General features: G+C 39.7%; 1 long non-coding RNA gene across 2 annotated transcripts in view; it reads left to right on the forward strand.

The window, feature by feature from the left end:
- Positions 1 to 11,369, forward strand: part of LOC107836270 (uncharacterized) — a 41,225-nt gene that overhangs the window by 1,269 nt on the left and 28,587 nt on the right. Inside the window, exon 2 of one of the 2 annotated variants that reach the window (XR_001662149.1) lies at positions 8,883 to 9,211. The exons of the other annotated variant lie outside the window; for it this stretch is intronic. This is a non-coding gene — a long non-coding RNA (uncharacterized LOC107836270). Of the gene's footprint in view, positions 1 to 8,882; positions 9,212 to 11,369 lie in introns of those variants that run through there. 2 annotated transcript variants of the gene reach the window in all.

The raw sequence follows: 11,369 nt of genomic DNA on the forward strand, positions 1-11,369 counted from the left end.
TCAGGACCGTGGTTCTGGTTCAGAGAAGTCACCTTGCTGCTCTTTTTGTTCACCCGTCAGACATTTTGGACGACTTCAAACCGAAGTCTGCACAGCTCCTCGGGGCAACGCTTACTTTTCTCCGCCTTCCTGCTCTTCCCCATCTGTTCTCCCAGAACTCTGTGTGCTCCCGGAGCATCGGCGCAGCTGAAAGGAGGTCCACTGTGTGCCCAATTAGTCGGTAGCCATGAGGATGAGTTTTTGGGTTTTATTCCACGCTACATTAAGGCAATAAGGACACGTTGGGGAGGCTATGATCCAGATGTTAGAAAACAGAAAAACAGATTATGAGAGGAGTTCTGTAAGAGGCGTCGTTCTTATGGGACGTTGAAGCCAGTGGTGTCCAAAGTGTGGCCAGAGGGCCATTTGCGGCCCGTGGACCGACACAGGTGGGGTTTAAAGTTACTGCAGACAAATTGACAATTGAAAATGTTGGCAACAGAACCAACTATTGGATTTTGAGTAATTACGCTTATTGCATCCTCCTATAAGCTCCACATCTGACCAGTAACTTTAACTTTGCTGCTCCCAAATCTGCATTTAGTTAATTCATCAAGTTTGTTTAGAGTTGACTAAATCCTGCTTTCATCTCGTTTTTAGTTTGATGTTTTGTTTCCTCAGGTTATTTTTATCTGATAAAATTTGATGATTTGAAACACTTTATAAGTTTAACAAGAATTTAAATTTCAAACAATAATGAACTTGTTTGAAATTTGATGGATTTTTAAATCTTCAGTCATGTTTTAGATTTATTTAGTATTTAGTGTCTGTATTGAAACATTCCCAGCGATAATAAATACAAAGTTGTACTCTAAAATAGAAAGTAGTGAAACTTAAAGGTTGTGCATGCTAACTGCTTTTGGGAACAAGTTGTTCTCTGACTGAAGCTTTTCCCCTCCTGTAAAATAGAAGGTGCTTTCAGCCATTTTCTGCACTTTCTTGCACAGCTTTCACCTTCTTTCCTTCTCACTCTGCTGAGTAAAAGCCTAATTCTTTTACTCTCCGCCATTAACGCGAGATGAGGTAAAGCTTACGGCCTTGGGTCGCAAAAAGCACAAGCTATTTTCCAGAGTGGGTGCCAGATCCTGTGTGATTTACGGAGTCTGTGAAGGCAGTGCCTCCGTAATCACTGACCACGCTCACAAACACAAAGATTTGTGCTCTGCATGTCGCTGCAGGCTGGACTGTCAAAACAGTGTAAAAGGCAATAAAAGTGAAAGCAGGAAATCATTCAAATCAACCATAATTACCCCGGGGGGCAGGTAGAGGCTTCCAGGTTTCTGACTTCGTGAGAGTTCGTGGAGGCAGCTCTTTCTCACGTTGTCCAGTTTGTGTTTGGTTGTTCAAAAAGAAGAAGGAATTTGAGTTCAAGGTTTTCTTTTCAAATTCAACACATTCTTTTACCTTAAAAATCATCGAATGACGTGGTGCTCTGGCTTCCTGGAACTAGCCCCGCCTCAATAACTAGTGGATGATAAATTGTTCCCAACATTATTGCGATAAAACGTAATATTATTGGTTTAACTGTGTACAGAACGCTCCCATACTGGACCTGGAAAACAGTTCAAATATCTCAAATAAAACACAACCGCCAGACAATTTGAAAAAAAGGAAATAAAAGTTGCGTGTTGAACAAAGAGTCATTCCCACTGCGGTGAAAAAAACACAGAAATGTGCAATAAAATCAGGTTTGGGTTTCATTCACCTGCTGTTACCCAAGAAAATCATAACATGTTTACCCATGAAAATGTGGCGACTATTTTATGTCATTCTTTATATTTATATTGATTTCATTAAAGTCTTTATAAAAATGGGGCCATTGCTGCCATGGTTTCATGCCTAGTCGTTGTAACGTATCCGTGGCTTCAGTATTTTTTGATCATGACTCCAAGATGTTCTCAGGAAACCCAACAGTCTGCAGATGTTTTCACAGAACATTTCTAAAATACTCTGAAGATGCAGCTTGGAAAACTAAAATACTTTGGCGTAATGAGACTTGATGCGCTATTGGCAGACGTTTCTGAAAAGCTTTGGCGTATTGGAAGTAGCTACATTAGCGAATGTAGACATTTGCTTCTGTGGTTGTGCTAAGATGGTTTCTGATGCGTTTTAATATATATTTTAAGTTTAAACCATGAGATTCGGCAGTTGGAAGCGTTTTTAGATGGATCTGCTGTGATCCTCATGAATACCTCCAAAGAGGCTGAAGAAAAAGTGAAAAGACAATTTTATCTAAAACATCCAGTTGCTGGTGATATTCCTGCTGCATGGTGAGTTAAAACTGTTCAGAATCAACGCTGGCACTATTGGTCCAAACTGTTGCTAGCTCCGGTTTGTGCTGTCAGCTAACCTGTTTATTTCCCATTTGCATTAAGCATCAATGCAGCGTTTAAAATCAGGCATTTGAATCGCCTTCCAGTGAGCGGATCTGGACCTGGAAGTGATGTTTTTAATGTCCACACCCTGAGCGGCTGCTCCCGTCCCTCTCCTCCTCATTAGGACAGTTAAAGCTGCGCTTTCATCCGACACGTCTTCATCTGCAGATAGAAAATAAAATGATATTCTTCACTATGTTGCCAGATCTGATAGTTTCCAGCCAAGAACAACATAAAACTCCAAATAAAACGGCATAAATCTGAACTCAGCCTCTAATGAAACTCATGTTAATGCCTCCAGACATATTATATATATAAACTCACTCTTACTTAAAAATATGGAAAAAACTAATTTTATTCAAGGTAATTCCTCCAGCTTCAAGTGAAAACATTTTGAAGCCGGTGAACTTGTACATTTTGCATCAATATTCAAGAATTGTTGACTTCAAGCTTATTTATCTTGCTGAAAAGTTATGTTTAAGGTATTTGGTTTATTTCAGCTAAGGGAGCGGACATTTTAGCTCACATAATGAAAACTATTTTAAGGAATTTTCCTCTGCATTTTCTCTGAAGATTCACCAAATGTTGTGAAAAGCCGTCCAACCTGGTAACTCTGGTTCCCCCTTCTTCCCGTTTCTGCGCCTTTATCCTCCGTGGCGAAGGCGGCATCATATGAATACAGGAAGGTGAGTGGAGACGGGTTTTATTTATCCCACAGAGACGTATCAGGAGGTGAGCGCAGCCAGTCGGCAGCTGCCTGCATCAGCCTTGTCATTAGCACCGCTAACAAACTCCTCTGGGTGTGAGAGGTCTTCAGAACCGTTCTTTCAAAAGATCCATTAGCAGGACATTAAGAATGCAAGAACAGTAAAAGGTGTGTGTGTGTGTGTGTGTGTGTGTGACACCAAAACAAAGCATTATCACTGATTTTTATGGCACCAACTGTAACATCGATGTAATTAGCTAAAATACCTGCTAAAAAATCACTAAAACTGGGAAAGGTCACGAAGAGCGGATGGTCATCTTCAAATGCATTCACACTCACACACACGTTACGTCAGAAGCCAGGGTCCTTATAGAGACCAAAGTGTCTGTCTAATGGAAAAACCATTTTCTTAAGTGCTTTGTTTGTTGCACCATCTGTGTTATTTGCACAGTAATTGCTTCCGTAGTCTGCAGGTTCGAATTTGCAACCTCCAGGGTGATATAAATAATGGCCGAATCATAATAGTCCTTTATCTTACAAATGCACAAGTGTCTGGATTTAATGAAAATCAATTTTATGCTACGCATTATTGGTTTGCTGATGTAAACGTCAGTGGGATCGTGTGTGTTTTCCCCTCCTCTGACCAGTTTGAAAAATAAAAGCTGTTATTAATGTCGTGTTGTTCAGGATGCGTCCCAGAAAACATGGATATGTTAGAGAAGGACCAAAATGCAGACAGGAGAATGGTATTAACATTGAATTCATATTTTTAATGAAGGAAAAACTTACAGGAGATGAAAAGTAACCAAATACAACAGACATGTTGCAACGTGGTGTTATGAGCAGAGCAACCAGCTGCTCACCGACGATGCCCAACGTTGGTTTTAGCTGTCAAGTTGTCAACATAACGTACTAAATCTTAAAACTATATGTGATATATGAAAGGAACAGTCACTCAGTGCTCCGCTACTAATTCTCAACATTACAACAACTAGATGACAAGGTCAGTAAAGTCTTAATAACAAAAGCAAGGGAGAGGGAAATGGGTAAGTTATGCTAGCTTGACTTTGACAACTTTAACGTGTAGATGTGCTGCAGAACTCTGTTCAGTTAAACTGGAGGCGATCCAGACATCAACCCTGACAGATCAGGACTTTAGTTTAACTGTTGTACTCCGAAAATAAGAAATGTCTTTGTGTCTGACGGGACGTTAAAGTTTCAACATGAAATTGATGTAAAAATCTTTTGACTTTTTAAGCTCAGAAATGTCCTTGTTTTTCTAAGAAAATATGTCTGGCACACTGTCTCACCTATAACAAGTGAAACTAACACTCATAAATTAATGACTTAAAACAGATTTCTATATGTTGCTGAAAAGGTTTTGTGAGTTTTGTCTTATTCTAAGTGTATAAATGTATTTGCACCAGAAACTAGACCAAAAATACTTTGAATATTTTGTGTTTTTGCATCTCAACCACTGGAAACATGAAAGATTTAATTAGATATAAATGAGTTAATGTTGGCCGGCTTCGGGGTTTCTTGTTCTTGTGTAGTCACACTCAGCCCGTCTCCATTCCATCAAATCCTGCAGAATGCCGTCGTTGTGACATAATGCAATAGGAGATGTTGGAGTAATCCAATAAAGGCATTAGTGAACCATTAGGAGGGTGCTTCCTGGCTTCGCAGGGACACACACAGCCTTGTTTAGCCTAATAGAGCATCCCTGTTGGAGTTTATTTATGGCAGCAAGATGTCAAACCACTTAGAGGTGGAATGTTGTCTGTCCATTAAGACGACCGTCCAATGGGAGTTCAGGGAGACGAGCTCAGGCCTTGGCCTTTGTCCAGTTTTTGGTTTCTGTGCCGCTTTTTGAAAATATACTGCTTTGGCCTTTTAAGCCGACGGATTACTAGGTGTAGCTCTTTCTTTGCAGCTTTCAGGGAAGAAAAACACGTAGGACATAAAATAAATGTGTCTGTAGATGTAGGGAAGACAAAGAAAGGGTTATTTTGATCTCTGACACGAGGTTTAAAAGCACCACTTCATCGCGAAGTGCACATTAACACTGGAACCATTCATCTGACACAGCTGTCACGTATTAATTCAGGCCTGTCACGAGGAAATGAAATCTCAGTCTGCAGTATCGGGTTATGCAATTTACAGTTAAACCATACATTCATGCAATTAGATTTAAAAAGTTGTATTTTTAAACCTCATATCTTATATAATTGTTCGATCAGGTTCTGATCCTCCTTCGCTGCAGACAGAACGGATTACTAACCGCAGTAAGTGAAGACAAATGCAAAGTAGCACGCATAATTATTGTCACGCTGATAAAGATGTGGAATGAGAAATTCAATTCCAATATCGTCTTGATTTTTTAGCAAAAGTAATGCTGTTAAAGTTACTGGGACCCTGATGTAGAATCATGATGCCTCACCAATCCTGTTTCGTTCAAATTCAGGTTTCTAGAAAGTCTGGTTCGTTTGTGGAGGTGTGAATGCTAATCGGACCAAAAATGCTAACTCTGGTCTGACTACAAACCTCGGGTTCTGTTTGTTTAAAGTGAACTCTGGTGCAGTTTGAATGCATATGTGAACGCCAAGCGGACTGGAGACCGCTCCAAAAGCAGGAAGTGGGCTACAGCGCAGGGAATTATGGGTAAATGCAACCAAAACAAACATGCTGTCCCAGCGCTGACAGGAGACATGGCTGGTGGTCTTTTACCAAAAACAAAAGAGAAATCCTACAACCGCTAAAATCGACATGTAAGCACTTGTGCTCACATGTCGTGAAGAAAGACGTTGGGCTCATTAGCTGCGTATCCATTAACCATAAAACTCACAAATTGAAATTATTAAAATAAATTCTTGATGGAAACAGCAATTTCAGAAAAACTCCTGTTTTTCAATAAAGAGTTTTGTTTTTTTAGCCATATCGAAATAGATGCGTTTCACAAAACTGCAATGGAAACGCTTTTTTCACCTCGCATGATCACATGATCAGCGACCGGAGTTACAACTTATTCACGTGATTTTATTCCTTATTTAATGGAAACATCGCGATGGCAAAATTAAGTTTTTCGACATTAGCAGACTACCAACATTTTAGCAAATTTTTAATGAAATACAGGTTGTGTCTTCTTCAGAGGTTTTCATGTCGTTTCCTTCAGTGCTCCTCGGTGCAGCGCCCCCACAGGCGAGGAGGGGAATAGGTTCCTCTAAGGGTTTGCATTCAGAAAGAACCACAGCAGCTGAAAATGTTGTTGCAACTTTTGGTCTCCAGTCGAAATGAATCTACCGGACTATGAAGTGTGAAAACACCCCGACTGAAATCAAACTGTCGTTTCCAACCAGCATCACGGAGGTTAGCGGAGAGCTCCGAGTCTAACAGGCTGAAATGAAATGCTCATGTCAAGGGTACTTTGTCCAAACTTATTTTCTAAAATTCATGCGAGGCATGCGACTTGAAAGTGACATGGCGCGGCGTAGCGTTTCTCCTGACCGCTCCCTCCTGACCATCAATCACGGCGATGGCTCATTCATCAAGCTGCCCCGCTGCTCCGGCCCCCGCCGTGACACACAAACGTTTTTCCAATTTAAGATCTGATATTGATGGAGCGCTGCGTCCTGCTGCAGCCTCTCAGTTTTGCTGCAGCAGATGTTCAGCACTTATCCCTGGATTCCTTAATGTTCTCTATCTTCTGGAAAGCAGCACAGAGCAAGAAAAGATGCAGATTTCTCTAAGTTTCCTCTTCATTCAGTCGATTTTACTCCTCCTAGAGGATCTAACCTGACAAACTAAAGGCTTGGTTGCTCAAATAAAACATCAGCAGGTGAAATTATTGAGTATTTTTCTTAAATTTTCTGCCACTTTGGGTCAGATCTCGTTGTTTTCTTTTAAAATGTGTCAATTCAGACAAAAAGAGCAAACTAAAAGAAATCCCTGCCGGTAGCTGTAGTTTATCAGAGCCACAAAGCTACATTTTACCCTGCAGGCTGTGAGTGGATGATGGAAAATGACTTTAAATTGTCAGCTGTTAAAGCGGGACAAAACGTCCTCTAAGGCCGGTTTGAACTGACAGTGGGAAAAATCCAGCAGTTTCTCAAGTGAAGAAGCAACAACCACCAAACTATGAAATGGTGAAGAAAGGAAATGAGAACCACAGAAGTTCATTAACATAAAGTTGATTGGTTGAAATAATGAGATTTCGTCCCATTTAGTTTTTCTATCTGTTTTCTTCTTGGTTGGCTACTTTTTACTTTTACTTGGGTAAAAATGTCAAAGTATTGATACTTGAGTTCATTGAACCCACAATCTCTGGGATTCTAATTATACTTAAAGGTGACCCATTGTGCTTCCTTGATCTAAACAAAACATGATCATTATATTTTTTGCACAAAATCATTCTTAGATAATGAGATTTTAGCTGTTTTAGCACCTCTTGTCTCTTTAAATCTGATGAAGCTGCTGCTGGCCACGCCCCCCCTCCAACTCATTTACAACCCCACATAAAAATGTCTAAAAACAGATGCAAAATCATACAACCGGAAAGCTTTGAAAAGCATTAGTAGAACCTCCTGCACAACCAATAAGAATGCAGCAAATGGTTTCTGGATGGCAAGTCAGCAACAAAACACTTTGTCTTTTCCAGCAGCCATTATACAGCGGTAAAACAAACTGACCAAACACGCTGAAGCTCAGCTTGTGTTGCTAGGTAACAATGGAGCTCAGCTTGTGTTGCTAGGTAACAATGGAGCTCAGCTTGTGTTGCTAGGTAACAGTGGAACTCGGCTGGGGTTGCTAGGCAACGGGGCAGTGCCTAATGATTTGTAATGTTACAATCTGGAGAGTTTTGTTTTGGGGTTTTTTGTGTGTCTTGGTTAATTTTTACAAGCAGCAGAAACTCATATGGAAGGAAACGCGTGCAAAAAGTGAATTTTGCATTATCTATACCTACTTATTTAATACATACATACATACTTTTAAATTAAATTTTTTTTGGTGAGTTGATACTTAATTTGATGGCTGTAAGGAGTTTCTGGACAAAAAAAGCTGAATTTCTAAAAAGTGTGATTTTAAGGACATAAAATTTGGGGCATTTGTCCCCTCTTGTCCCCCTGGTGGATCTGCCTCTGTCGGTTAGCTTAAGGCGGTTATATAAACAATTGTCTACAGATGAGCCAATGACTGTGCTCAATCTGAGTTCAATAAAATCAATTATTATCCAAAATGTTTTTTCTCCACTGCTTAACTTTATGCATCTTTATAACAAGTTTGGACGGTTCTGCCCAAAAACATTGATGTTGAATAAACACATTTTATCTGGAGGAACATAAAAAAAGGTGAGATAAAACCGTTTGGTGACCTGGAGGAAGAATATGAAACTTTAAACTAATTACAGTTTTATTTTACAAAGCCTCATTATTATTAAATATCATGACTAAATCCATGACCAACCTGGCAACGCGCCGATCAGATGATGAAGAGTTGTTTTGTTCTTCTCCTTTAGTAAAACCCAATTCTGACACCTTTGCAACTAAAAAATATAGTTTCGTATTATGGATTAAAAGTTTTGGCATTTCATTTCACATACTGAGCACAACAAACATGTTTGTGAGAAGCTAATACCTGAGAATGCCTGGCACACGAGCCGAAGCCACCGGCTCCATTTGATAACCCAAATAAGCCGTTGTGAATAAAAACATCAGAACATTTCCTTGGTTGGCGCTGATTTCCGGGTGCGTTTGATCTCCATGCAGGGCTCTTCACTTTGATGTCATCACGCGCAGGAACGAGGCTCAGACGGATAACGCTCGTCTTTCTGCTTCCAGATCATATTTACAGGAGCAGATCGTCAAACACAATCAGCAGCTCTGAACTCAAACCCTCAGCGCTCATCAACCTGGGAGAGAAATCATTCTTTCATTAAGGCTGTAAAACTCTTAATTTAAGAGGAAAAACACAGAAGAAGTCATTATTATTCTGAGGAAAACATCTGCTCTGTTTATTTTCCTCCACGTTGAGATCTTTTTTCACTTGAAGACATTTTCTCTTTGAAAATAGTAAAAAAGCTTTTATGGGTGAAGAGCCACCAGAAGAAAAACATCCAGCAGACGCTGAGAAATTCTCCACGTCCGGACAAACACGACGGCAGGAATCCAGAACCAGCTGACAATAAGAAACGCAAATACATTTTGAACATTAAAAATCATAAAGGTAACAAATGTAAACACTAACATGAAATATAAAGTATTTTTCACCTGATGGTTTGGTAGACCTGCATAGTTTCTTACATTTACAGCTGCTGTGGTTTGCTTCGAGTTTTGGGAACTTTCTGCGTCTTAAAAGTCAAAATTATTCAACTTCTGGAGCTAAGAAACTTCAGAGATTTTTCCTAAGAATGACTGAGATTAGTCTAGAAGTTTCTGAGGTTTTTTTTTCTAGAAAATGCATCTAGAAATGTTCAAGTTTGTTTTAGAAGATTTCAGAGAATAATTTGAAAAAAGTTCGTGCCATCTTTCAACTTTTGGATCTCGGACATTTCCAGATTTTTCCAGAAAGTGTCTGAGATTAATCACAAAATTTATGAATTTCTTCTAAAACAAAGTTAATCCTTTGAAGTTCAGAAATGTTCTTATTTTGCTCTAAAATATTTGGTGGAATTTTTTTCCGTCTCTGTTGACCCTTATCTGCCGTGGTTCTGATCGACCTCTGCAGCAGGTCAGTAACATTTACATTAGCGACTGCAGACCCAGACGGGTCTTTAATATGAAGTTGAAGTGAATTATGAGTGGCAGAGCGACTGTGTGGTTTTCATTGTGAGAACAGAAATAAAAGCTCTGTAATCATATGCTGTTATTACATTGTGTGTGTATTGATTCTGTCAGCTGCAGCTTAGTGGCTGTTAAACAACAAGCGCAGCGTATAGAAACAAAGAATCGGTTTTCACATGAAAGTGTTTTTGTTTATGTGAGTGAAGTGATTTTTACCTCGCAGGTGACGGCGCCACATTTAGCCCAGGCCGTTTCTTTTCTTTACGCTGACAGTTTCAGACGGCTCTTTAGGAAAGCTGTATCGAATGTGACACATTTTATTGTCTCAGAACTCGCTGTTAGCCGAGCTGCGTCGTCTACATCCGTGCCTTTTGTTCCGCTTTCCCCCGCATCTCTCCGTCTCCAGATTGTTCCTTCTTCCGTCTCGTTCTGTGTCGTTCGTCGCTCCGTTGGGAGCGAGGTAAAGCGGCAAAGCGCAGAGCCGTGGACGCTGATTCTCACATTTAATCTTTTAAATTGTCAGAGACAATCGTTCCCCATTTTCTCTGTTTCTGCGGCTGACAGCCTGGATCTTCATTCATCCTGATGAAGATATTACCTAACAGCCATCCGTCTCCGTCTGACTGCTGCACGTTTTGCTGCTTTGTGCTTAAACAAGAAGATATGTAGCTTTTCTGCTCACTGTGGAGTTCGATCAATTAAAGAGCCTTAGTGCTAACTTTGTTTTAATTTTCTTCATGCTTTGATATGATTTTTAGAAGGTCTGCTTGAGAAACATAATGAAACCATTTTCTATTCCTTAATAGCTGCTTTTCCATTACAAATGTGCGCAAAACTTTGTTGATATTCTGCTTGCGCCACAAAACACAATTTTGCAATTGTGGTGTTTCCACTGAATAGAAACTTCAACCACTTCCTGTTGTCTTCTTTGTTGCTTCCAGCAGTAGAAACATCTTGTTGTTGATCATGCAACTCATGTGATGTGAAAACAGTTTTGCGAAATAAACCAACTTCAATACGACCAAAAAAACACCTCATCCTAGCGCCAAAAACTTTTATGGAAAATGTTAGTTTTTCTGAAATTGCTGAGTATCCATTAAGTGAGTTTGTTTTTTAATTTCAATTTGTGTATTTTTATTGTCAGAATCTGCATTTCTATTATAAATGTGCACAAAACTTTGTTGATATTCTGCTAAAATTGTTTACCAGATAATGAAACGTTGAACAATTAAAGTGGACTTATTAAACAAAATTTTCACATTTTTGTACTTCCATTTTGGTTTCTACTGCTTCTTAAACACTTTTAAAAAATTGCAATAAGTTAATGTTTTTTGGTGTCTGGAATATGAGCTGTTAGTAACGTCACAAATCAGCATGCACTGCCCGTCACCTAGCAACCCCAGCCGAGTTCAGCCATCACCTAGCAACCCAAGCTGAGTTCCGCCGTCGCCTAGCAACCCAAGCTGAGTTCCG

This window comes from Poecilia formosa, unplaced genomic scaffold (assembly GCF_000485575.1).
Source record: "Poecilia formosa unplaced genomic scaffold, Poecilia_formosa-5.1.2 Scaffold47, whole genome shotgun sequence".
Lineage (NCBI taxonomy): Eukaryota > Metazoa > Chordata > Actinopteri > Cyprinodontiformes > Poeciliidae > Poecilia > Poecilia formosa.